Here is a 25290-nt window from a genome sequence, read left to right as displayed (position 1 = left end):
ACCAAATTGGAGGTGGAAAGATGGAGTGAAAAAGATTTTGTGTGATCAGGGCCTGAACATGCAGGAGGGTGAAAGGAGGGCAAGGAATAGAGTGAATTGGATCGATGTGGTATACCGGGGTTGACGTGCTGTCAGTGGGTTGAATCAGGGTATGTGGAGCGTCTGGGGCAAACCATGGAAAGCTGTGTAGGTATGTATATTTGCGTGTGTGGACGTATGTACATACATGTGTATGGGGGTGGGTTGGGCCATTTCTTTTGTCTGTTTCCTTGTGCTACCTCGCAAACGCGGGAGACAGCGACAAAGCAAAAAAATAAAATATATATATATATTTTTTTTTTTTAAACTATTCGCCATTTCCCGCATTAGCGAGGTAGCGTTAAGAACAGAGGACTGGGCCTTTGTGGAATATCCTCACCTGGCCCCACTCTGTTCCTTCTTTTGGAAAAATATATATATATATATATATATATATATATATATATATATATATATATATATATATATATATATATATATATATATGTTAATGTGCTGAGAGGTGCAATTGGAGGGATGTCTGATCATTATCTTGTGGAGGCGAAGGTGAAGATTCGTAGAGGTTTTCAGAAAAGAAGAGAGAATGTTGGGGTGAAGAGAGTGGTGAGAGTAAGTGAGAATGGGAAGGAGACTTATGTGAGGAAGTACCAGGAGAGGCTGAGAGGAAAAAGGTGAGATCAAAGGATGTAAGGGGAGTGGGGGAGGAATGGGATGTATTCAGGGAAGCAGTGATGGCTTGCGAAGATCCTTGTGGCATGAGAAGCGTAGGAGGTGGGTAGATTAGAAAGGGTAGTGAGTGGTGGGATAAAGAAGTAAGATTGTTAATGAAAGAGAAGGGAGAGGCATTTGGATGATTTTTGCAAGGAAATAATGCAAATAAGTGGGAGATGTATAAAAGAAAGAGCCAGGAGGTCAAGAGAAAGGTGCAAGAGGCAAAAAAGAAGGCAAATGAGAGTTGGGGTGAGAAAGTATCATTAAATTTTTGGGAGAATAAAAAGATGTTTTGGAAGGAGGTAAATAAAATGCATACGACAAGGGAACAAATGGAACTTCAGTGAAGGGGGCTAATGGGGAGGTGATAACAAGTTGTGGTGATGTGAGAAGGAGATGGAGTTAGTATTTTGAAGGTTTGTTGAATGTGTTTGATAATAGAGCAGCAGATGTAGGGTGTTTTGGACAAGGTGGTGTGCAAAGTGAGAGGGTTAGGGAAAATGATTTGGTAAACAGAGAAGAGGTAGTAAAAGCTTTGCGGAGATGAAAGCTGGCAAGGCAGCGGGTTTGGATGGCATTCCAGTGGAATTTATTAAAAAAGGGGGTGACTGTATTGTTGACTGGTTGGTGAGGATATTTAATATATGTATGACTCATGGTGAGGTACCTGAGGATTGGCGAAATGCATGCATAGTGCCATTGTACAAAGGCAAAGGGGATAAAAGTGAGTGCTCAAATTACAGAGATATAAGTTTGTTGAGTATTCCTGGTAAATTATATAGAAGGGTATTGATTGAGAGGGTGAAGGCATGTACAGAGCATCAGATTGGGGAAGAGCAGTGTGGTTTCAGAAGTGGTAGAGGATGTGTGGATCAGGTGTTTGCTTTGAAGAATGTATGTGAGAAATACTTAGAAAGGCAAATGGATTTGTATGTAGCATTTATGGATCTGGAGAAGGCATATGATAGAGTTGATAGAGATGCTCTGTGGAAGGTATTAAGAATATATGGTGTGGGAGGCAAGTTGTTAGAAGCAGTGAAAAGATTTTATCGAGGATGTAAGGCATGTGTACGTGTAGGAAGAGAGGTAAGTGATTGGTTCTCAGTGAATGTAGGTTTGCGGCAGGGGTGCATGATGTCTCTATGGTTGTTTAATTTGTTTATGGATGGGGTTGTTAGGGAGGTGAATGCAAGAGTTTTGGAAAGAGGGGCAAGTATGTAGTCCGTTATGGATGAAAGAGCTTGGGAAGTGAGTCAGTTGTTGTTCACTGATGATACAGTGCTGGTGGCTGATTCGGGTGAGAAACTGCAGAAGGTGGTGACTGAGTTTGTTAAAGTGTGTGAAAGAAGAAAGCTGAGGGTAAATAAGAGCAAGATTATTAGGTACAGTAGGGTTGAGGGACAAGTCAATTGGGAGGTAAGTTTGAATGGAGAAAAACTGGAGGAAGTGAAGGGTTTTAGATATCTGGGTGTGGATTTGGAAACGGAAGTGAATCATATGGTGGGGTAGGGGGCGAAAGTTCTGGGAGCATTGAAAAATGTGTGGAAGTCGAGAATGTTATCTTGGAAAGCAAAAATGGGTATGTTTGAAGGAACAGTGGTTCCAACAATGTTATATGGTTGCGAGGTGTAGGCCATAGATAGGGTTGTGTGGAGAAGGGTGGATGTGCTGGAAATGAGATGTTTGAGGACAATATGTGGTGTGAGGTGGTTTGATCGAGTAAGTAATGAAAGGGTAAGAGAGATGTGTGGTAATAAAAAGAGTGTGGTTGAGAGAGCAGAAGAGGGTGTTTTGAAATGGTTTGGTCTCATGGAGAGAATGAGTGAGGAAAGATTGACAACGAGGATATATGTGTCAGAGGTGGAGGGAACGAGGAGTAGGAAACCAAACAGGAGGTGGATAGATGGATTGAAAAAGATTTTGAGTGATGGGTCAGGCCATTCTTTCGTCTGTTTCCTTGTGCTACCTCAGTAACGCGGGAGACAGCGACAAAGTATAATAAAATATAAATTAATAAAAAAGATGTTTTGGAAGGAGGTAAATAAAGTGCATGAGACAAGAGAACAAATGGTAACATCAGTGAAGGGAGCTAATGGGGAGGAAATGACAAGTAGTGGTGATGTGAGGAGATGGAGTGAGTATTTTGAAGGTTTGTTGAATATGACTGATGATAGAGTGGCAGATATAGGGTGTTTTGTTTAAGGTGGTGTGCTAAGTGAGAGGGTTTGGGAGAATGATTTGGTAAACAGAGAAGAGGTAGTAAAAGCTTTGCGGAAGATGACAGCCGGCAAGGCTGTATTGCAGGTATTGGCTGTATTGGATGGTATTGCAGTGGAATTTATCAAAAAAGGGGGGTGACTGTAGTGATGACTGGTTGGTAAGGATATTTAATAGATGTATGACTCATGGTGAGGTGCCTGAGATTCGCAGAATGTATGCATAGTGCCATTGTACAAAGGCAAAGGGGATAAAGGTGAGTGCTCAAATTACAGAGGTATCAGTTTGTTGAGTATTTCTGGGAAATTATACGGGAGGGTATTGACTGAGAGGGTGAAGGCATGTACAGAGCATCAGATTGGGGAAGAGCAGTGTGGTTTCAGAAGTGGTAGAGGAGGTGTGGATCAGGTGTTTGCTTTGAAGAATGTATGTGAGAAATACTTAAAAAAGCAAATGGATCTATATGTAGCATTTATGGATCTGGAGAAGGCATATGATAGAGTTCACAGAGAAGTTCTGTGGAATGTATTAAGAATATATGGTGTGGGAGGCAAGTTGCTAGAAGCAGTGAAAAGTTTTTATTTAGGAAGTAAGGCATGTGTACGTGTAGGAAGAGAGGAAAGTGATTGGTTTTCAGTGAATGTCAGTTTGCAGCAGGGGTGCGTGATGTCTCCATTGTTGTTTAATTTGTTTATGGATGGGGTTGTTAGAGAGGTGAATGCAAGAGTTTTGGAGAGAAGGGCAAGAATGCAGTCTGTTGTGGATGAGAGGGCTTGGTAAGCGAGTCAGTTGTTGTTCGCTGATGATACAGCACTAGTGGCTGATTCGGGTGAGAAACTGCAGAAGGTGGTGACTGAGTTTGGTAAAGTGTGTGAAAGAAGAAAGCTGAGAGTAAATGTGAATAATAGCAAGGTTATTAGGTACAGTAGGGTTGAGGGACAAGTCAACTGGGAGGTAAGTTTGAATGGAGAAAAACTGGAGGAAATGAAGTGTTTTAGATATCTGGTAGTGGACTTTGAAGCGGATGGAACCATGGAAGCGAAAGTGAGTCACAGGGTGGGGGGATGTGGGGGAAAGTTCTAGGAGTGTTGAAAACTGTGTGGAAGGCAAGAACATTATCTCAGAGAGCAAAAATGGATATGTTTGAAGGAATAGTGGCTCCTCAACAATGATATATGGTTGTGAGGCGTGGGCTATAGACTGAGTTGTTCGGTGTAGGGTGGATGTGTCGGAAATGAGATGTTTGAGGACAATATGTAATGTGAGGTGGTTTGATCAAGTAAGTAATGAAAGGGCAAGACAGATGTGTGGTAATAAAAAGAGTGTGGTTGAGTGTGGTTAAGGCCCTGATCGCTCAAAATCTTTTTCACTACATCCTTCCACCTCCAATTTGGTCTCCCACTTCTTCTTGTTCCCTCCACCTCTGACACATATATCCTCCGTCAATCTTTCCTCACTCATTCTCTCCATGTGACCAAACCACTTCAATAAACCCTCTTCTGTTCTCTTAAACCACTCTCATATCATTACCACACATCTCTCTTACCCTTTCATTACTTACTTGATTAAACTACCTCAAACTACATATTCTCCTCAAACATCTCACTTCCAACACATCCACCCTCCTCCACAAAACCCTATCTATATCCCATGCCTCGTATCTATATAACATTGTTGGAACCACTATTCCTTCAAACATACCCATTTTTGCTTTCCGAGATAATGTTCTCACCTTCCACACATTCTTCAACGCTTCCAGAACTTTCGCCCCCTCCCCCACCCTGTGACTCAATTCTGCTTCCATGATTCCATCCACTGCAAAATCCACTCCCAGATATCTAAAACGCTTCACTTCCTCCAGTTTTTCTCCATTCAAACTCACCTCCCAACTGACTTGTCCCTCAACCCTACTGTACCTAATAACCTTGCTCTTATTCACATTTACTCTCAGCTTTCTTCTTTCATAGCTACTCCCTGCTTCAGCAAGGTAGCGCCAAGAAACAGACAAAAAAGTCCACATTGGTTCACACTCAGTCTCTAGCTGTCATGCGTAATGCATCGAATCCACAGCTCCCTATCCACATGCAAGCTCCACAAACCTTTCCATGGTGTACCCCAGATGCTTCCCATACCCTGGGGATATGGAAGAAAAGATACTTCCCACATATTTCCTGTGTGTCGTAGAAGGCGTGATTATTGATACTTATGTACCTGGTCGTGAGAAGAAAGACCATTAGAGGCAAGTGTTTTGGGAGCAGATGAGTGACTGCATCAGTAGCTTTCGTGCATGGGACAGCATATTAGTGATGGGTGTTTTAATGCAAATGTGAGTAATGTTGCAATCGAGGGTATAATAGGTGTACATGGAGTATTCAGTGTTGTGAATGGAAACAGTGAAGAGCTTGTGGATCTGTGCTGAAAAAAGACTGGTGATTGGAAATACCTGGCTTAAAAAGAGGGATATACATAAGTATAAGTATATGAATGGGAGAGATGGTCAAAGGGCATTATCAAATTACGTGTTAATTGACAGGCATGTAAAAGAGACTTTTGGATAATAATCTGCTAAGGTGGGATGTCTGATCACTATCTATGTGGAGATGAAGGTGAAGATTTGTGGAGGATTTTAAAAAAAGAAAATGTTGGGGAGAGTGGTGCGAGTAAGTGACCTTGGAAAGGAGACTTGTGTGAGGAAATACCAGGAGAGATTGAATGTAGAATGGCAAAAGGTGGGAGCAAATAAGGTGGGGGGAGTGGGTAGGGAATGGGATGTATTTAAGGAAGCAGTGATGGCATGTGCAAAAGATGCATGTGACATGAGAAAGCTGGGAGGTGGGCAGATTAAAAAGGGTAGTGAGCAGTCAGATGAAGAAGTAAATTTGTGAGTGAAAGAGAAAAGAGAGGCATTTGGACGATATTTACAAGGAAGTAGCGAAAATGTCTGTGAGATGTATAAAAGAAGGCAGCAGAAGGTCAAGAGTGCAAGGGTTGAAAAAGAAAGCAAATGAGAGTTGGAGTGAGAATCATTAAACTTTAGGGAGAATAAAAAGATATTTTGGAAGTAGGTAATTAACATGCATATGACAAGATCAGTGGAGGGGGCAAGGGGTAATAAGAAAACAAGTAGTGATGAAGTGAGATGGACTGAGTATTTTGAAGGTTTGGTGAATGTGTTTGATGACAGAGTGGCAGATGTAGGGCACTTTGGTCAGGGTGGTGTGCAAAGTCAGAGGGTCAGGGATAATGGTTTGGTTAAGAGAGAAGAGGTAGTGAAAGTTTTGTAGAAGAAGAAATCTGGCAAGGTGGTGGATTTGGATGGCACTGCAGTTGAATTTATTAAGAAAGGGGTTGACTGAAAAGTTTGAGGATAATATTTGGTGTGAGGTGGTTTGATCAGGTAAGTAATGAAAAGGCAAGAGAGATGTGTGTTAATAAAAAGAGTGTGGTTGAGAAAGCAGAAGAGGGAGTGTTGAAATGGTTTGGACATATGAAGAGAATGAGTGAGGAAATGTTGACAAAGAGGATATATTTATATCAGAGATGGAGGGAACAAGGAGAAGCAGGAGACCAAACTGGAGGTGGAAGGATGGAGAAAAAAACATTTTGAGCGATCGGGGTCTGAACATGCAGGAGGATGAAAGGTGTGCACGGAATAGAGTGAACTGTAACAATGTAGTATACTGGGATTGACATGCTGCCAATGAACTGAAACTGGGCATGTGAAATGTCTGGGGTAAACCATGGAAAGGTTTGTGGGGCCTGGATGTGGATAGGGAGCTGTGGTTTCGGTGCAATACATATGACAGCCAGAAAACAAGTGTGAGCGGATGTGGTCTTTTATCATTTGTTTCCTAGCATTTCTTTGCTGATGCAGGGGGTAGTAGTGCTGTTTCCTGTGGAGTGGGGAGGCACTGGGAATGGATGAAGGTGAGCAAGTATGAATAAATACATATATATACATGTATATGTATGTATATGCGAGTGTATATGTGTATATATGTATATTTTGACATGTACATGTATATGTATGTATATGTACGTGTATGTGCATGTATCTATATGTGTGTGCATATGAGTGAATGGGTCTTTGTTTCCTGGCACTACCTCACCAACATGGGAATGGCGATCAAGTATAATAAACATAAATAAATAAAACTGTATACATTAAAATGTCTCAACAAAACCCATCTGTATCTATATTTGGAGATGTCAAGTCCTCTTAAAACACTAACTACTTTTTCTATCCCAGTATTTTCCACTCAAAATCTATGAGGCATGATGCCAACTACTAAGTGCAAAAATTACATGCATAATTTTTGAAACGAGGCAAGATAGATAATACTGGACCTTACATACCAATCTACAGTACCACTCCAGGATGGAAGTTATATTGTTTACCCATTTTCTTTTTTTTTATCATTTCATTACTTTTTTACAATACAAATGATTCAGCTCCACAACACTGGTTGGGTTAGGTTAAAACTGGTTAAGCAATATTGTGTTAGGCTTAAATTGTGTAAAATGAGTTGGCCTGGATCATGCTGTCAGAACTGTTAGGTTAGGTTGGAATATTGTAAATTGAGATAGTCAGTATACTATACTAAGCATATTGGCTCTACCTAATTTGTGGAGAATACATCAGTTATAAGACTGAATGTTATTAAAAGATATAAAAATGAATTTTCCCACACAAAATTTTTACTTCTACCATCAAGTTCCCTATGTAGGCAATTTAAAAATAATGAGTAATGAAGAGGTCCCACCATATATTATCATGGAAAAAATAAAAAGACTACAAACCTCACTCTGCTACTCTTAATCTATCATCCACACACTATAACACCACTGGAAGACATTATTCATATTTCAATGATGTAACTAATCTGAAATGTTATCAATATACATACAATAAAAATAAAAGTGATTGTCAGGCTAGTTCAGCTAACATTATTATTAGCTCTGTCAGAAACTGACTGACTTTACTGTCATGCCAGTGTAGTGTTTAGGGAACACAATAAGAGCTGCATAGCATGGTTTGAAGCATTGGGTTTATATGTCACCAAATGAGGTGATAGTTGTGAGGGTTATGTTTAATCAATTAGTTAATGTAAAAGTTGGTAAAAATTGTGAAAAAAAATCAATAGAACCCATGAAAACCTCATCTTATTCTACCCACTAGCTGAAGTAATTTATAAGAAAGCAGATGCATGGGTTCTAGTAAATAGATTTTGATAAAAATGGTGCTAATGAATTCCTCTCACTGTATAATTGATAGAGAATGTGACTTTATACCTGTAACACCTATTCTCATAACATGAAGTCCCTTCAAAATGTGGAAGTTATGAATTGAGGGAATATTGTGAGGTAAAATCATCCTATACTGCACATAGTGTTCAGAATGTAAGGAAATGATTAATATCACTTTAATTAAAATATACCAACCAGAACAGATGGGATGCATATGGCATCCCAAAGTAATCTAATTGGTCCTTACAATGCATGCAAGATGGTTGCTGTAGACAGCTAAAACATGACATCCAATTACCTCTCTGTTTAGATTCTACTTAGCTTAATTTGGCATGTAACTCCATTTGCATACCTATTCAAACCTTTTCAGAAACAAGAAAGCATGAGGTTTCATGCTGCAAGAGAAAAAAAAATCATATGACTTAACTTCCTCTGCATGACCATGTTATAAAGTACTTAATGTGCCAGAAGGAAGGACAATAATGTGTCGTGATCCTCAAATACAATTCATAGTTCAAAACCACTGTAATCATTTCTTCCACGATGAAATACCACAGGACACATAATCATATATTCATTCATAAACACTTCATATCAATTATATGAAACAAAACTTTTATCTAAAACAATTACCTTCCTTTTTTCCCACTTTGAAACAATCAGAGTTCTAATAGTTGTTTCAAACCATCAAAAAGTTATTCCATATATAAAAATATTTACATATTAAAGGTGTCAAAATCTATCTCATGCAACCAATTGTACATATGTATATACGGAGTTGTCAACTCCACTTAAAACACTTGTTACTTTTTCTGTCCCAGTAATTTCCTCTCGAAACCTGAGGCATGACACCAACCACTTGCTATGAAAATTGAGGTGCACATCTGATGAAACAAGGCCATTTAAATAATATGGACCTTACATACCAGTGTCCAATTTACAGTATCACTCTGAGATGGAAGTTACATTGTTCATCCACTGTTTTTTTTTTATTATTTCATTGCTTTGTAAAATACATTTCATTCAACCACACAATACTAGGCTAGCTTAGAACTGGCTGAGCAGATTGTGTTAGGCTCAGGTTATGCAAACTGATTTGTTTTGCATTATGTTAGGTCAAGTTTGTTGGGTTAGAATGGAACATTTTAGTTATCAGTTATTATACTGTACTTCACATATTCTCTGATCTTCAAAGCCCTTGCCAATTTGTGGAGAGGACATCAATTGTTTGACAGAGGAAGAAGTCATGTCATCACAAGATGTGGAGATGAATTTCCCCAAACAAAATTCTTACGTCTATCATTATCTTGTGGAGGCGAAGGTGAAGATTTGTAGGGGTTTTCAGAAAAGAAGAGAAAATGTTGGGGTGAAGAGAGTGGTGAGAGTAAGTGAGCTTGGAAAGGAGACTTGTGTGAGGAAGTACCAGGAGAAACTGAGCGCAGAATGGAAAAAGGCAAAAACAAAGGACGTAAGGGGAGTGGGGGAGGAATGGGATGTATTTAGGGAAGTAGTGATGGCTTATGCAAAATATGCTTGTGGCATGAGAAGCATGGGAGGCGGGCAGATCAGAAAGGGTAGTGAGTGGTGGGATGAAGAAGTAAGATTATTAGAGAAAGAGAAGAGAGAGGCATTTGGACGATTTTTGCAGGGAAACAGTGCAAATGACTGGGAGATGTATAAAAGAAAGAGGCAGGAGGTCAAGAGAAAGGTGCAAGAGGTGAAAAAGAGGGCAAATGAGAGTTGGGGTGAGAGAGTATCATTAAATCTTAAGGAGAAAAAAGAGATGTTTTGGAAGGAGGTAAATAAAGTACATAAGACATGAAAACAAATGGGAACATCGGTGAAGGGGGCTAATGGGGAGGTAATAACAAGTAGTGGTGATGAGAGAAGGAGAAAGAGTGAGCATTTTGAAGGTTTGTTGAATGCGTTAGATGATAAAGTGGCAGATATAGGGTGTTTTGATCGAGGTGGTGTGTGAAGTGAGAGGGTCAGGGAGAATGATTTGGTAAACAGAGAAGAGGTAGTGAAATCTTTAGGGAGGATGAATGCCGGCAAGGCATGGATGGCATTGCAGGTGAATTTATCAAAAAAGGGGGTGACTGTGTTGTTGACTGGTTTAAGAGGATATTCAATGTATGTATGGCTCATGGTGAAGTGCCTGAGGATTGGTGGAATCCATTCATAATGCCATTGTACAAAGGCAAAGGGGATAAAAGTGAGTGTTCAAACTACAGAGGTATAAGTTCGTTGAGTATTCCTGGGAAATTATATGGGAGGGTATTGATTGAGGGGGTGAAGGCTTTGTACAGAGCATCAGATTGGTGAAGAGCAGTGTGGTTTCAGAAGTGGGAGAGGATGTGTGGATCAGGTGTTTGCTTTGAAGAATATATGTGAGAAATACTTAGAAAAACAAATGGATTTGTATGTAGCATTTATGGATCTGGGGAAGGCATATGAGAGAGTTGATAGAGATGCTCTGTGGAAGGTATTAAGAATATATGGTGTGAGAGGCAAGTTGCTAGAAGTAGTGAAAATTTTTTATCACGGATGTAAGGCATGTGTACAAGTAGGAAGAGAGGAGAGTGATTGGTTCTCAGTGAATGTCATTTTGCGGTAGGGGTGTGTGATGACTCCGTGGTTGTTTAATTTGTTTATGGATGGGGTTGTTACGGAGGTGAATGCAAGAGTTTTGGAGAGAGGGGCAAGTATGCAGTCTGTTGTGGATGAGAGGGCTTGGAAAGAGAATCATTTGTTGTTTGCTGATGATACAGCGCTGGTTGAGAGAGTGTGGTTGAGAGAGCAGAAGAGGGTGTTTTGAAATGGTTTGGTCACATGGAGAGAATGAGTGAGGAAAGATTGACAAAGAGGATATATGTGTCAGAGGTGGAGGGAACAAGGAGAAGTGGGAGACCAAATTGGAGGTAGAAGGATGAAGTGAAAAAGATTTTGAGCAATCGGGGCCTGAACATGCAGGAGGGTGAAAGGCATGCAAGGAATAGAGTGAATTGGAACGATGTGGTATACTGGGGTCTACGTGCTGTCAATATATTGAACCAGAGCACGTGAAGCGTCTAGGGTAAACCATGGAAAGTTATGTTGGGGCTGGATGTGGAAAGGTACCTGTGGTTTCGGTGCATTATACATGACTGCTAGAGAATGAGTGTGAACGAATGTAGCCTTGGGTGTCTTTTCCTAGTGCTACCTCATGCGCATGCGGGGGAAGGTAGTTGTCATTACATGTGTGGCAGGGTGGAGACGGGAATGAATAAAGGCAGCAAGTATGATTTATGTACATGTGTATATATGTATATGTATGTGTATTTACATATATGTATACGTTGAAATGTATAGGTATGTATATGTGTGTGTGGATGTGTATGTATATACATGTGTATGTGGGTGGGTTGGGCCATTTCTTTTGTCTGTTTCCTTGCGCTACCTCGCTAACGCGGGAGAAAGCAACAAAGTATAATAATGAATAGATAGAAATAATAAAAAAATCATATGCCCTATAAAGGTAATTTAAAAATAATGAGTAATAAAGAGGTGGAATAACAGATTATCATGGAATAAAATTTACTCCAAACATCACTTTGTTGCTCTTATTCCATTAACCACACACTATATCAATAATTGCAAGGCAGCATTACTCATATCTCAATGCTACTTCAGAGATGTAACTAATCTGAAATGTTATCAAAATACAGGACAAACAAAACTGACTGTCAAAGGCTAGTTAAGCTAACATTACTATTAACTTTAGAAACAGTGACTTTTTTGTACAATGGAAGTTGCAAAGTATGATTTGAAATATAGGGCGTATATTCTATCATATCACATGATATCAAATGATGTAAAATTAGTAAGGGTTAAGTTAATATGGGAAAATGTGGGATTAGTTAATGTAAAAGTTGGTAAAACACTTATAAAAATCCAAAGAACCCATGAAAACCTCATCTGACTTTACCCAACAGCTGAGGTAATTTATCAGAAAACAGATGGATGGGTTCAAATTAAGTTTTGATAAAAGTGGTACAAATGAATTCCTCTCACTCTGAAGAATTGATGAAGAATGTGGGTTTTTACCTGCAGCTCCCACTCACACAAGATGAAGTCCCTACAAAATGGGAGGGGCTTTGAACTGGAGGAAAATTTTGGGGTAAAACTACCAAGTATGGCACCAAGTGTTCAAAGTGTATGGAACAGATTGATAAAACTTTCATTAAAATCTAACTAACAGGACAGGTGGGACGCCTATGGCATCCCAAAGTAATCTGACTGGTTCCTGCACTGAGTGATGAGATTTGCTGCCATTAGCTACAATATTCATCCAACAAGTACTCTCTTCAGATTCTACCAAGCATAATTTGGTGTGTATCTCCATTTGTATACTTATGAAAAACCCTACAGAATGAAGAGTGCATATGGTGTCTTGCTGCACAAGATGTAACCAAAAAATCATATGACTTCAAATTCTCTGCTAGATCACATGTGTCTTGCCACTAATAATGCTGTAAAGTAATTGATTGGCCAGGAGGAAGGAAATTAATTGTAGCGATCCTCATATAGACATCACTGTTCAAAATCTTTAAAAATCACTTTTTCCATAAGACAATATCATTTAATCATTCATAAAAATTTCATAATGGTTCTATGAAAGAGAAATATTTATCATAAACAAGTAATTTCTTCCTCTTCCCCCTTCAAAACACAAGCAGGATTCTCCTGGATGTTCCAAACCATTAAAAAGTAGTTATTCCATATATATAAATATTTTCAAATTTAAAGGGTCAGAATCTACCTCAGAGGTACCCTACTGTAATTATATATGGAGGTGTCAACTCCACTTAAAACACTGGTTATTTCTTATATCCCTGTACTTTCCTATCAAAATCTATGAGGCTTGATGCTTGAACAAAAAGATAAAAATGTGCTTCTTTTAACTGAAGCAATTTAGCTAGTACTGGATCTTACATATAAATTATAGCACCCCTTCAAGATGGAAGTTGCATTTCTTTAACCATTATATCTTTACTTCACTATTTCTACAATACTTATCATTCAACCCTATGGATTCCTTCTTCATAACTCTGTTTGATATCAGTTATCTGATATAGAAAGAGAAACGGTATTTGCGCTTACAAAAGACCCAGCATTCTTTTATTTCATTTCCTATGCATACTATAATAAATCCCAAAAATTGGACTGAACATCCTATGACACAACAACTAAAATATATAGCAAAATTGTGATCATAGGCAATACCTGTGGAGGACCAATCTACCTTACCTTTCATACTAAATGATATCAAATAAGGTGACAGTAGTATATTAGGGACACTGTGGGGTTAACTAATGCCAAAGTAGAAAATACAAGGGGAAATATTGACAGAACCTATAAAAGCCTCACCTAACCTCCACAGCAATGAAGACTTATTGATAATGTTTAATATATTAGTCAAACTCATGAAACCGCTGCATCACTGGCAACTCAAGGTTAGGCCATTTTGATACCTGCATCTTTCCCTACATTTTGAAGCTTTGGAACTCTCTACCTTCTCATGTCTTTCTCATTAACTATGATGTGGCACATTTCAAAAGACAGGTCTTTCACTTCCTCGAAAATTTGCAAATACTTTCCCTTGTCATTTCCTTTTCCATCTCATAATCCTCTCTATATTTCAATTAAGGCCCTTGATGTGGACTTCTGTCCATGACTGGAGCCTTCAACATAAAAAACTTTACTGTCATATAACATTATACAGCATTTGGAATAAGGCAACCTACTGGGGGGTAAGGTTTTGATTCACTGACTCAATTATGTTCCTTGTGCATATGTAGTACAACAACATAGGTTTATGGCTGCAACTTTAACAAAACTTTCCTTCCCAGCAGGAAGCAAACACTGAGGTTTACCAAACTTATGTCTTCAAATTTTGCCAACATGGGGAAAATTTATCCCTGAGTCAACAAGTTCAACATGTGCCAATTTTTTGCTTACATTCAAATTTAAGATTACACAAGCAATCACAACTCTTGTCTCTCCTCTGATGGTTCTGTAATTCCACCTCAGCTCAATGAACATATTTGGTATCACTGTAACATCCCTTCTTGGAAACCACACATTATGGAAATTATTATGCCTGCCTCTACGAAACTAGGAGACCTGTTTAGGTGTTGAAATTTCTTCTCCTCTGAACAGTTGCTCCATTTATACAAAGGATTAATTTGTGTTTGTGGAGTACTGCTCTCACATCTGGGCTGGTTCTAGGTCTACAACATCCTTCCTTGACAGAGTTGCAAGCTGTGCAACCAATAAACTCTCCCCCGCTAACTTCATAACTTAACCCTCTTGCCCTATGCCTCGATGTTGGTTCATCTTCCCTCATCTAAAGGTATTACTTTGGTTTTTGCTCCAGAGAGCTGGCTGCTTATGTGCCCACACCACTAGGTAGACCAAGCAAAATTCGGTAAGTTGTTGTGTTGCATAATTAGTGTGTGGCCGTCAGCAACTCAAGGGTGGGCTGTTTTGATAATTGCTTCTTTCCCTACACCTTGAAGCTTTAGAACTCTCTAATTTCTCATGTCTCTCCCAATAACTACGACCAGGCACATTTTAAAAGACAAGTTTTTCCCTTCCTCCAAAATTCATATGAATACTTTTCCTTGTCTCGTCTTTTTTCTTTTCACAACCTTCTCTATATTTCAATTAAGGCCAAGCCTTGATGTGGAATTTTGTCCATAACTGGAGCCTCCAAAGTAAAAAAATCTTTAAATTGCTATACATTTCGAATGAATTAAAAGTTGAAAGCTATAAATATAGGAATAAGCACACTTCACATACATATTTACATGGCTTTTAACAACATCCACATCATATCCACCTGAAAAGCAAATTTCCATGGGTTCCATATAGATTTGGGATGGTCAACCCCAACTTCTAAACCTTGGTGCCAGATGTCTTTAAACAGTACACAGAAAGCAAGTACCAAGCAATCTCCAGTGGGAATAAAATATAATGGTATTTCTTCTGTAATAACAATTTGGGCACTAGATGAGGTTAAGTAAGATTTTCAATGGTTCTGTTGATATCTTACAAGTGTATTACCTACTTTCACATTAATCAACCCCACTTTTTCTCTGATATACATGATCCTTTTTGCCTTACCTAATATCATTCAATAAAAAAAATCATGCTCTGGACCTATTTTTATATTCTCAACACTACACAGCACTACTGTATACAGTCAGTCATTATTCAAAACAAATAGTGAAGTTTTTGACAATTAACTTTTTGAAAAAATCATGTTGAAATAGATTTGACTGAATGGGAAGTTAAGGAGGTTTTCAAAGGTTTTCCTGATTTTTCTAATAAGTTTTTAGCTACCAGTGCCTACTTTAAAATCAATTATCCCCACATTTTTCCTGATAGTCATATGCTTCACTGCTATCCTCCTTGTTCAATATTTTCAATAAACTGCAATTTTCCAAATTATGCTCCAAAAATTGTATTTTCAAAGGACTACACTAGCACAGCTTATCTGAATGATAAATAAAGCTAATAGCAAGGTGGACTTGAACTTCTGCCAAATTATATCCTAAGCCAACCAAACCTAATAAGTTAGATTTAGTTGTATTACACACTTTTGGTTGGTCGGCTTCTGTTATTCTTTATATTCTTCTTTTGAGCCAGTGTTTCCATGTATTTATACCCTAGTGACTTTGTCAGGTTTACTTACTACTGTTGGGAATGTAATGGAAATGGAAAGCTTACCCTTTAAACACAATCACTTAACGAATGAAATAATTCAATATGTCTGTATTTGCCTAAGTGTATTAATAAATGTCCGTCCCTCTACTTGCCTTACCAAAACATACATACTTTTGGCTTATAAATCCAAAAATATGAACCAGATTTTAAGTTTCAAGCCTTTAACTATTATCTTTGAAATGTCATATAAAACTTTTCGATTAATCCTCAGCTGTTTTACCTAATACACGATAGTATTTTCTTGAGGTATGCTACATCTAAAATAATCTTTCTGTTCATTGTTTCATTCGGAAATTATAAATTTATTCGTCGTTACCTTAAATATCAGATGTAAATTCGCATCAGCTCTATGTCTGATCAGCTGACACTTGTAGTTGTCAAAACCACTGTTGCCATATGAGCAGTTTTTCGCTAAATTTCGACTGTCACGGATTAAACAAAATAAAAAGATGCAATGAAATAAACAGTGATGAGATTGAATGAGAACAGTAATATCAATGTTCTATATGTCCATACAACATAAAAACTTCTCTAAATATATAGTTTGAAATACTGTAGTTTTCCTGAACATGCCCAAATGCTGGTTTGTTTACGTAATCAGCAAAATACACGGAGAATAAGCGACTTAACCTCACAGGTATGTAAACAATAGAATTTATCTCTTATTATTTGATTTTCTTACATTTAACTTCTTTAAGAAAAGAAAAACCGTTACGTCAAATATAGGATAAATTAGGAACATATGAATCGCATGTGTTTTTATCTTATCAAAATGTAGACCGAATTTAGCTGCAAAGCCAACAAAAGGAAAATCAAATAAGTTATTTACATTTCTAATTCAATAAATGGCATTAATGAAATATTTTTTTTCTATACTCAAGACATAGAATGGGCACTTTTCGTTACAAGTATGATTTATCGTTGGTGAATAATGTTCAGAGTTAATTTCTATTTTTCTGAGTATCCTTAATATTTTTATAGATCTTTATACCCTGGAGGCGATCTAAATTATTCCTTACCTGTGGAAACACGGTAAAACCTTGCATGTGGAAGCACCGTAACAGTTATTAGTGACGTCATTTCCCGGGGTGTCTCCCATCCACTCCACCTACCAATACCTACGACATGTGTGTTATTTAAAATATGATGATCTCCCAGCCAATATTATCAAGATCATTAAGTCCTAATAGAAGGATTTTTCATTCCTCTCACAGAAACACACTATTACATACTGATTGAAAAAATAGTGCCATAATCTGTATTCTCAGTTGTGAAAAAAATAGTGCCATAATCTGTACTCTCAGTTGTGGATCAACTGCATACAGTAGGTGAGATAGGACTGTGACACTGGACTCACGGAAACTAGTATACAGCCTAACTTTGCAACCAATCATATTTTCGTTGCGAAAATGTGGCAGAAACTTGCCAATTCTATTTTTGATTATTCATTTTGAATTAAAAACAACAACCATGTCAAGCACATATCAACAATTCCAAAGAGAGGGAGGGCTCTGGCAGTATCGGCCCCTCCTACGACCTAACCCACTCTGTGAGACCCTCATTTTCTATTCACTTGACAAACATTCATCACTCTCGTAACCTATCCTCAGTTGAACACTATCAGTCAAGTACCTCTCCTAATATCTTCTCTCTGAGACACAGTTGTCATGTTTTCACTAGTTCCTTTTCTATATCTAACTAACCTCCACTCATGTTTCTGGTTCAAAGTAGGCCGTGGGGCATACCAAGAAAAGCAGCCATGAAAGTAGTTTTTATCCCTCGCAGCTACAAAAAAGTGGTGTTTTTAGAGTAAATCAGGGGTGTTCTTTCCAAAAATGCAATGTTCCAGGCCAAATCATAAACTAAAATTACCGATGCAAAGGCCAAGTTACACTGCTGAACAAGAGGTCAGTGGAGCTTACAATAAAGGTGTCAAGAAACTTGATACTTCAAAAAATTAAAAGAACATTCATTCCAGGGTGTTTGGAGAAAACGTTTTGACCTATAATACCAAAGCCATGTAGTGTATGACCTATATATGTTATGTTTCTATTTGATAGTTAAGCTCTGACTCTGAGAACTTTGGAGGGTATTGACCTTATCTGACCTCATGTTTCCTGTAATGCAGGAACCATGTATACTTGCAAGTTTCAATTAAATCCATCCATCAATTTTGTGCCGATAGCCATCAGAAAAAAATTGCCAAATGGACAGGCAAATGAGTTGATCTACTTTTTGACCTTTGACCAATTTCTGTAGGTTGCTTGGTACATTTGCCAAATTTGACTCTTGTAAGTCAGAAAATTACAAGGCCTGAAAATGTGGGGGATAGAAAGGAAATGAGGACACAATCACCCTAGGTTGCACTTGTATATGCAATGTGCAATTAATTCATGTCATAATATATCTTTTGCCAGGTTTGAAACTAGAAGGGTTCTTCGAAGTCCTTATTACCCCAGTATACCACATCGTTCCAATTCACTCTATTCCTTGCAGGCCTTTAACCCTCCTGTATGTTCAGGCCCCAATCACTCAAAATCTTTTTCACTCCATCCACCTCCAATTTGGTCTCCCACTTCTCCTCGTTCCCTCCACCTCTGACACATATATCCTCTTTGTCAATCTTTCCTCGCTCATTCTCTCCATGTGACCAAAACCATTTCAATACACCCTCTTCTGCTCTATCAACTACACTCTTTTTATTACCACACATCTCTCTTACCCTGTTATTACTTACTCGATCAAACCACCTCACGACACATATTGTCCTCAAACATCTCATTACCAACACACCCACCTCCCTCTGCACAACCCTATCTATCGCCCATGCCTCACAACCATATAACATTGTTGGAACCACTATTCCTTCAAACATACTCATTTTTGCCTTCCGAGATAACGTTCTCGCCTTCCACACATTCTTCAACGCTCCCAGATCCATCGCCCCACCCCAATCCTGTGACTCACTTCCGCTTCCATGGTTCCATCCGCTGCCAAATCCACTCCCAGATATCTAAAACACTTCACTTCCTCCGGTTTTTCTCCATTCAATCTTACCTCCCAATTTAATTGTCCCTCAAGCCTACGGAACCCCATAACCTTGCTCTTATTCGCATTTACTCTCAGCTTTCTTCTTTCACACACTTTACCAAACTCAGTCACCAACTTCTGCAGTTTCTCACCCGAATCAGCCACCAGCGCTGTATCATCAGCGAACTACAAATGATTCACTTCCCAAGCCCTCTCATCCACAACAGACTGCATACTTGCCACTCTTTCCAAGACTCTTACATTCACCTCCCTAACAAGCCCATCCATAAACAAATTAAACAACCATGGAGACATCACGCACCCTTGCCACAAACCGACATTCACAGGGAACCAATCACTTTCCTCTCTTTCTACTCGTACACATGCATTACATCCTCGATAAAAGCTTTTCAATGCTTCTAGCAACTTACCTCCCACACCATATACTCTTAATACCTTCCACAGAGCATCTCTCTCAACTCTATCATATACCCTCTTCAGATCCATAAATGCTATATACAAATCCATCTGCTTTTCTAAGTATTTCTCACATAATTTCTTCAAAGCAAACATCTGATCCACACATCCTCTACCACTTCTGAAACCACACTGCTCTTCCCCAATCTGATGCTCTGTACATGCCTTCATCCTCTAAATCAATACCCTCCCGTATAATTTCCCAGGAATGCTCAACAAACTTATACCTCTGTAATTTGAGCACTCACCTTTATCCCCTTTGCCTTTGTACAATGGCACTAAACATGCATTGCGCCAATCCTCAGGTCCTTCACCATGAACTATACATATATTGAATATCCTCACCAACCAGTAAACAACACACTCACCCCCTTTTTAACCAATTCCACAGCAATGCCATCCAAACCCTCTGCCTTGCCGGCTTTCATCTTCCGCAAAGCTTTCACTACCTCTTCTCAGTTTACCAAACCATTCTCCCCGACCCTCTCACTTCGCACGCCACCTCGATCAGAACACCCTATATATGCCACATTATTATCAAACACATTCAACAAACCTTCAAAATATTCACTCCATCTCCCTCTCACTTCACCACTACTTGTTATTACATGCCCATTTACCCCTCTCACCGATGTTCCCATTTTTCTCTTGTTTTACGCACTTTATTTACCTCCTTCCACAACATCTTTTTATTCTCCCTAAAATTTGATGATACTCTCTCACCCTAACTCTCATTTGCCCTCTTTTTCACCTTTCGCACCTTTCTCTTGACGTCTCGCCTCTTTCTTTTATTCATCTCCCGGTCATTTGCACTATTTCCCTGCAAAAATCGCCCAAATGCCTCTCTCTTCTCTTCTACGAACAATCTTACTTCTTCATCCCACCACTCACTACCCTTTCTAATCTTCCCACCTCCCATCTTTCTCATGTCACAGGCATCTTTTGCGCAAGCCATCACTGCTTCCCTAAATACATCCCATTGCTCCCCCACTCCCCTTATGTCATTTGCTCTCACCTTTTTCCATTCTGCACTCAGTCTCTCGTAGTAGTTCCTCACACAAGTCTCCTTTCCAAGCTCACTTACTCTCACCACTCTCTTCACCCCAACATTCTCTCTTCTTTTCTGAAAACCTTTACATATCTTCACCTTCGCCTCCACAAGATAATGATTAGACATCCCTCCAGTTGCCCCTCTCAGCACATTAACATCCAGAAGTTTCTCTTTCACGCGCCTATCAATTAACACGTAATCCAATAACGCTCTCTGGTCATCTCTCCTACTTACATACGTATACTTATGTATATCTCTCTTTTTAAACCAGGTATTCCCAATCACCAGTCTTTTCAGCACACAAATCTACAAGCTCTTCACCATTTCCATTTACAACACTGAACACCCCACGTACGCCAATTATATCCTCAACTGAGCCATTACTCACATTTGCATTCAAATCACCCATCACTATAACCCGGTCTCGTGCATCAAAGCTGCTAACACACTCACTTAGCTGCTCCCAAAACACTTGCCTCTCATGATCTTTCTTCTCCTGACCATGTGCATAGGCACCAATAATCACCCATCTCTCTCCATCTACTTTCAGTTCTACCCATGTCAATCTAGAGTTTACTTTCTTACACTGTATCACATACTCCCACAACTCCTGCTTCAGGAGTAGCGCTACTCATTCCTTTGCTCTTGTCCTCTCACCAACCCCTAACTTTACTCCCAAGACATTCGCAAACCATATTCCCCTTTACCCTTGAGCTTCGTTATTCTCAGAGCCAAAACCTCCAGGTTCCTTTCCTCAAACATAATACCTATCTCTCCTTTTTTCTCATTTTGGTTACATCCACACACATTTAGACACCCCAATCTAAGCCTTCGAGGAGGATGAGCACTCCCCGCATGACTCCTTCTGTTTTCTCTCTTAGAAAGTTAAGACGGAAGGAGGAGAGGGTTTCTAGACTCCCACTTCCGTCCCATTTAGTCGTCTTTTACGACGCACGGGGAATGCGTGGGAAGTATTCTTTCTACCCCTTTCCCAGGGATATATATATATATATATATATATATATATATATATATATATATATATATATATATATATATATATATATATATTCTTTCTTTCTAACTATTCGCCATTTCCCGCGTTAGCGAGGTAGCGTTAAGAACAGAGAACTGGGCCTTTAAAGGAATATCCTCACATGGCCCCCTTCTCTGTTCCTTCTTTTGGAAAAATTAAAAAAAAATAATGAGAGGGGAGGATTTCCAGCCCCCCGCTCCCTCCCCTTTTAGTCGCCTTCTACGACACGCAGGGAATACGTGGGAAGTATTCTTTCTCCCCTATCCCCAGGGAAAGAGGGGCAAGAATGAAGTCTGTTGGGGATGAGAGAGCCCGGGAAGTGAGTCAGCCGCCCCTCGCCGATGACAGCGCCGGCGGCCGATTCACGTGAGAAACCGCAGAAGCTGGTGACTGAGCTCGGCAAAGTGTGTGAAAGAAGAAAGCTAAGAGTAAATGTGAACAAGAGCAAGGTTACCAGGTACAGCAGGGTTGAGGGTCAAGCCAACCGGGAGGCAAGCCCGAATGGAGAAAAACTGGAGGAAGCAAAGTGCCCCAGATATATATATATATATATATATATATATATATATATATATATATATATATATATATATATATATATATATTATCCCTGGGGATAGGGAAGAAAGAATACTTCCCACGTATTCCCTGCATGTCGTAGAAGGCGACTAAACGGGGAAGGAGCGGGAGGCTGGAAAACCTCCCCTCTCGTTTTTAGATTTTCTAAAAGAAGGAACAGAGAACGGGGCCAAGTGGGGATATTCACTCAAAGGCTCAGTCCTCTGTTCTTAACGCTACCTCGCTAATACGGGAAATGGCGAATACTATGAAGAAGAATATATATACATATATATATATATATACATATATATATATATATATATATATATATATATATATATATATATATATATATATGGGAGGAAAGTTGTTAGAAGCAGTGAAAAGTTTTTATCGAGGATGTAAGGCATGTGTACGTGTAGGAAGAGAGGAAAGTGATTGGTTCTCAGTGAATGTAGGTTTGCGGCAGGGGTGTGTGATGTCTCCATGGTTGTTTAATTTGTTTATGGATGGGGTTGTTAGGAAGGTGAATGCAAGAGTGTTGGAAAGAGGGGCAAGTATGAAGTCTGTTGGGGATGAGAGAGCTTGGGAAGTGAGTCAGTTGTTGTTCGCTGATGATACAGCGCTGGTGGCTGATTCATGTGAGAAACTGCAGAAGCTGGTGACTGAGTTTGGTAAAGTGTGTGGAAGAAGAAAGTTAAGAGTAAATGTGAATAAGAGCAAGGTTATTAGGTACAGTAGGGTTGAGGGTCAAGTCGGTTGGGAGGTGAGTTTGAATGGAGAAAAACTGGAGGAAGTGAGGTGTTTTAGATATCTGGGAGTGGATCTGGCAGCGGATGGAACCATGGAAGCGGAAGTGGATCATAGGGTGGGGGAGGGGGCGAGAATTCTGGGGGCCTTGAAGAATGTGTGGAAGTCGAGAACATTATCTCGGAAAGCAAAAATGGGTATGTTTGAAGGAATAGTGGTTCCAACAATGTTGTATGGTTGCGAGGCGTGGGCTATGGATAGAGTTGTGCGCAGGAGGATGGAGGTGCTGGAAATGAGATGTTTGAGGACAATGTGTGGTGTGAGGTGGTTTGATCGAGTGAGTAACGTAAGGGTAAGAGAGATGTGTGGAAATAAAAAGAGCGTGGTTGAGAGAGCAGAAGAGGGTGTTTTGAAGTGGTTTGGACACATGGAGAGAATGAGTGAGGAAAGATTGACCAAGAGGATATATGTGTCAGAGGTGGAGGGAACGAGGAGAAGAGGGAGACCAAATTGGAGGTGGAAAGATGGAGTGAAAAAGATTTTGTGTGATCGGGGCCTGAACATGCAGGAGGGTGAAAGGAGGGCAAGGAATAGAGTGAATTGGAGCGATGTGGTATACCGGGGTTGACGTGCTGTCAGTGGATTGAATCAAGGCATGTGAAGCGTCTGGGGTAAACCATGGAAAGCTGTGTAGGTATGTATATTTGCGTGTGTGGACGTATGTATATACATGTGTATGGGGGGGCGGGGTTGGGCCATTTCTTTCGTCTGTTTCCTTGCGCTACCTCGCAAACGCGGGAGACAGCGACAAAGTATAATAAATATAAATAAAAAAAAAAAATATATATATATATATATATATATATATATATATATATATATATATATATAGATGTGAAAAAAGGAGAGATATGTAGTATGTTTGAGGAAAGGAACCTGGATGTTTTGGCTCTGAGTGAAACGAAGCTTAAGGGTAAAGGGGAAGAGTGGTTTGGGAATGTCTTGGGAGTAAAGTCAGGGGTTAGTGAGAGGACAAGAGCAAGGGAAGGAGTAGCACTACTCCTGAAACAGAAGTTGTGATAGAATGTAAGAAAGTAAATTCTAGATTAATATGGGTAAAACTGAAAGTTGATGGAGAGAGATGGGTGATTATTGGTGCATATGCACCTGGGCATGAGAAGAAAGATCATGAGAGGCAAGTGTTTTGGGAGCAGCTGAATGAGTGTGTTAGTGGTTTTGATGCACAAGACCGGGTTATAGTGATGGGTGATTTGAATGCAAAGGTGAGTAATGTGGCAGTTGAGGGAATAATTGGTATACATGGGGTGTTTAGTGCTGTAAATGGAAATGGTGAAGCTTGTAGATTTATGTGCTGAAAAAGGACTGGTGTTTGGGAATACCTGGTTTAAAGAGAGAGATATACATAAGTATACGTATGTAAGTAGGAGAGATGACCAGAGAGCGTTATTGGATTACGTGTTAATTGACAGGAGCGCGAAAGAGAGACTTTTGGATGTTAATGTGCTGAGAGGTGCAACTGGAAGCATGTCTGATCATTATCTTGTGGAGGCGAAGGTGAAGATTTGTATGGGTTTTCAGAAAAGAAGAGAGAATGATGGGGTGAAGAGGATGGTGAGAGTAAGTGAGCTTGGGGAAGGAGACTTGTGTGAGGAAGTACCAGGAGAGACTGAGTACAGAAAGGAAAAAGGTGAGAGCAAAGGAGGTAAGGGGAGTGGGGGAGGAACGGGATGTATTTAGGGAAGCAGTGATGGCTTGCGCAAAAGATGCTTGAGGCATGAGAAGCGTGGGAGGTGGGTTGATTAGAAAGGGTAGTGAGTGGTGGGATGAAGAAGTAAGATCATTTGTGAAAGAGAAGAGAGGCATTTGGACGATTTTTGCAGGGAAAAAATGCAAATGAGCGGGAGGTGTATAAAAGAAAGAGACAGGAGGTCAAGAGAAAGGTGCAAGAGTTGAAAAAAAGGGCAAATGACAGTTGGGGTGAGACAGTATCATTAAATTTTAGGGAGAATAAAAAGATGTTCTGGAAGGAGGTAAATAAAGTGCATAAGACAAGGAAGCAAATGGGAACTTCAGTGAAGGGGGCTAATGGGGAGGTGATAACAAGTAGTGGTGATGTGAGAAGGAGATGGAGTGAGTATTTTGAAGGTTTGTTGAATGTGTTTGATGACAGAGTGGCAGATATAGGGTGTTTTGGTCGATATGGTGTGCAAAGTGAGAGGGTTAGGGAAAATGATTTGGTGAACAGAGAAGAGGTAGTAAAAGCTTTGCGGAAGATGAAAGCCGGCAAGGCAGCAGGTTTGGATAGTATTGCAGTGGAATTTATTAAAAAAGGGGGTGACTGCATTGTTGACTGGTTGGTAAGGTTATTTAATGTATGTAT

General features: G+C 39.5%; 1 protein-coding gene across 4 annotated transcripts in view; it reads right to left on the bottom strand.

Annotated features, from left to right (window-relative positions):
• fab1 (fab1 kinase) overlaps nt 1–25290 on the bottom strand; it is a 1098541-nt gene that overhangs the window by 674236 nt on the left and 399015 nt on the right. Inside the window, exon 1 of one of the 4 annotated variants that reach the window (XM_071675510.1) lies at nt 16301–16466. The exons of 1 other annotated variant lie outside the window; for it this stretch is intronic. The gene's annotated coding sequence lies outside the window, so the exon portion shown is untranslated. Of the gene's footprint in view, nt 1–16300; nt 16467–25290 lie in introns of those variants that run through there. 2 more of the 4 variants (XM_071675419.1, XM_071675279.1) reach the window with 2 other exon arrangements.

The sequence above is a fragment of the Panulirus ornatus genome, chromosome 1, assembly GCF_036320965.1.
Source record: "Panulirus ornatus isolate Po-2019 chromosome 1, ASM3632096v1, whole genome shotgun sequence".
NCBI classification, from domain to species: Eukaryota; Metazoa; Arthropoda; class Malacostraca; order Decapoda; family Palinuridae; genus Panulirus; species Panulirus ornatus.
Note: the sequence above shows the minus strand (reverse complement) of the source record. Positions and strands in the feature narration are given on the sequence as shown.